The following is a 3562-nucleotide window of genomic DNA, read 5'->3' as shown; positions in this document are numbered from 1 at the left end:
CTACTCAGGAGCTTCTCTTAACTCTTCAGTATTGTCAAATAGAGTCATCTGAAATCTAAATCTATGATTTCCATCTAACCACTGACGATGCCCCATATAAGAGAACTTCTTCCCATTATATAACCATTTTGAACATGTTTGCACCGCACAACAAGGACAAGCATAACGTCCTTTAGTACTCTAACCAGATAGATTGGTATAAGCTGGGAAATCAGTAATAGTCCACAACAAAGCTGCACGTAAATAAAAGTTCTCCTTTCTCAAGACATCATATGTTTCAACACCCACCCATAACTATTTCAACTCTTCAATAAGTGGTTGCATATAAATGTCAATATCATTTCTGGGACCTTTCTCTTCAGGGATAATCATAGATAAAATAAAAGAAGATTGCTTCATACAAATCCACGGAGACAAATTGTAAGGAATAAGCACTACAGGCCAAGTATTGTAAGAAGTACTCATGATTTTATAAGGATTAAATCCATCCGATGCTAGCCTAAGCCTCACATTCCGAGGATCAGTTGCAAAGCTTGGAAATTTATTGTCAAATGATTTCCAAGCTAAAGAATCTGCAGAATGCCTTAATAATCCATCATCGGTTTGTTGATCATGATGCCACCTCATAGAATCGACTGTCTTTGATGACATGAAAAGCCTTTGAAGCCTTGGTATTAGTGGAAAATATCGTAAAATATTTACTGGCTTCTTTCTTGATTGTGCCTCACCTTCATCCTCATTCATATTTTCTGTATTCATATTCATCCAATGAGATTTACCGCAAATATGACAAGACTGTTGGTTTTTTCGATCACCCCAATACAACATACAGTCATTTGGGCAACTATGAATTTTGTCGTACCCAAGGCCTAAATCTTTTATCAGTTTCTTCATATCTTTGCATGAATGAGAGATTTTTGCAAATGGAAACATCTCTCTCAAAAACTCTAACAGCATCGTAAAAGAGTTTCCGATCCACCCTTCCAAACATTTTAAATGAAATAGACGAATGCAAAAGGACATTTTTGAATATTTTGATCCCTCGTAAAGTTCTTCATTCATTTCATTAAGTAACTTGTAGAACTTCGCTGCTTCTCTGTTTGGCTCTTCATCAGGTACGTTTCTTCCCGTTTCGGTAAAAGCATTTCCACCAACATTACAATCATCGGATGCAATAAAGTCAAGTAGAAACGATTGCAAACCATGACTGTGCATATTAAATGCATCCCGCAACATACCTTCCATGTCATCTTCTCTAACAGGCTAATGGTAAGTACTATGAGGATAAGCCAAATTAATCATTGAAGAGGTTCTACTAGATGTACACTCTCCATAGAAATCCATTTTTTATACCCCCGAATAAAACCATCAACAATTAGATGTTCGTAGACAACTTCATGAAAATGCCAATTGATGTTGCCACACTTCTTACACGAGCAAAGAATCATATTCTCTTGGCTTGCATTTTGAAATGCAAAATTTAGAAAAGTTTGTACTCCATTTCGATAGTCGTTGCTTACCCTTGACAAATTCATCCAACTCTTATCCATTTCGTTGTTCTTGAAGTCTAAAGTTGACAATACGATATTTATTTATGTTAGTTATGTAAAAAATGTAAGTTATGAAAATTATGTAAGTTATGTAAATTATGTAAAAAATGTAAGTTACGAAAATTATGTAAATTATGTAAATTATGTAAGTTATGTAAATTATGTAAGTTATGTATTATATTTATTTATATGTTATGTAAGTTATGATATGATATATATTTATGTAAGTATGTAAGTTATGTATAGTAGATGAATGTAATATATGTAAATTGAGTAATATCTGTATGGGCATACATTTGTATTGTCAAAAGAAGATTTCACCATTTCACTAATAACACACCTCAACTCAGTTCAACATTTTCATTGTTTTAAAAAAAATTAATCTAAACCAAAACTCAAACTTTAGTATAAACTAGTATGATTGTTATTTTTAAATAAAATAGACTTAATGGAATAAGGTTAAATTGGATTTATGTTCATATTTGGCAGCAATGGAGATGTAATATCAGCAAGCCATTCTTTTGATTCTTTTCCATATTTTTTACATTTACAATCATGCCCGGTAAATATTTAAATTTTTTTTTCGCACAATCATGCTAAAATTCAAGAGAGCACTAACCTTAATAAGCTTCCCAAAACAGTAGGTTCAACACCAAGCTTCAACACAAACGTTAAATCTTGCTTCACCCTTGTTCTCTTCTCTAGCTTCAAGCATATACCTAACATTTTCCAGGAAAAAAGTTACTGTAAATATTACAATTTAGATTTATTTAATTCTTTTTAATAATATGGGGACTAAATTGATCTGTTTATTCATTTGAAGGAATATTATTTATTTATTTATTCATTTATTACACATGGTGATTTCTTAATACAGCATGTTAAAAATTTCCATTACTACTTTGTCAAATATTAATCCATGTATTATTATTTGATTGCAAAATATTAAATTTATTAATATATTATTAGTCATTCATAACTTAATATGTATTTTTAAAAATAATTTTATTTAAAAAAATTTAAAATTTAAATGCACGTAAGTTGAAAACAATTATAAATTAACATGTATACTAGTTTAAATCCACTTGCTTGTTTGAACGCTGATGCATTTGATTGCCAACTTTGCCTTTCAGATGAGTTTGAGATAACTGGCTAACCCCTAAGTAGATTAAAAAAAAAATAATAATGGCAGCCGCATGGAAGAATAAGCTATGATTTCGACCATGATGTTGATGGCAGCCGCATTATTTAACACCAAAACCCATATTTAATCAATACCACATATATTCCATTCAATTCATTACATAATCTTCAAATTACAACTTTGTTTTCATTGAAAAATTACTCTTTCACATTCACAAAATTAAATTTTACAATCACACTTATATTTTTATATCTGTTGAATGTAGCAATTAATTACTCTTTTATGAATTTTAATGCATTAAAAACAATCATTTATCAAAAAGATAAAAACCCATAAATTTATTGTGCCCAAAATCCCCCATATAGTTTGCTTTATGACCCCTTGGTTTTCAAAGTTTCACAATTTACCCCATATTCGTTTTTTTAACCCTATTTATAAAATTTAAAAATTTTACCATATAAAAAGCCCCTCCACAATACAAAAATAATTAGAATCATGTTAATAAACTGATATCAACTTAATTAAAAAAAATTCAGAATTTAATTACAATTAACTGATTAAAAATGAAGTTAATAAATAGATTTGTTTATGAATGTGTTTAAACTTTCTTCTTTTTCATCCAAATATAGATAATGATTGAAAATACAATTGGCCTAAAAAGTGAAAAACAAAGAGAAAAGATTTAGGGGAGAAATAATATAGAGCAACACAATGAATTTCAGTTCAGGAGGAGTCAAATGGAAAGCAGAGTTGAATCAACACAGACCAGAGACAGAAGCTTCAAAAATATTTTAAAATATTTTAAAAATAATGTAATTGAAATTCGTTTTTTTACAGGCTTGAAATAAGCTACGGAGAGCGAAATTTA

Source organism: Gossypium hirsutum, chromosome A12, assembly GCF_007990345.1.
Source record: "Gossypium hirsutum isolate 1008001.06 chromosome A12, Gossypium_hirsutum_v2.1, whole genome shotgun sequence".
Lineage (NCBI taxonomy): Eukaryota > Viridiplantae > Streptophyta > Magnoliopsida > Malvales > Malvaceae > Gossypium > Gossypium hirsutum.
Note: the sequence above shows the minus strand (reverse complement) of the source record.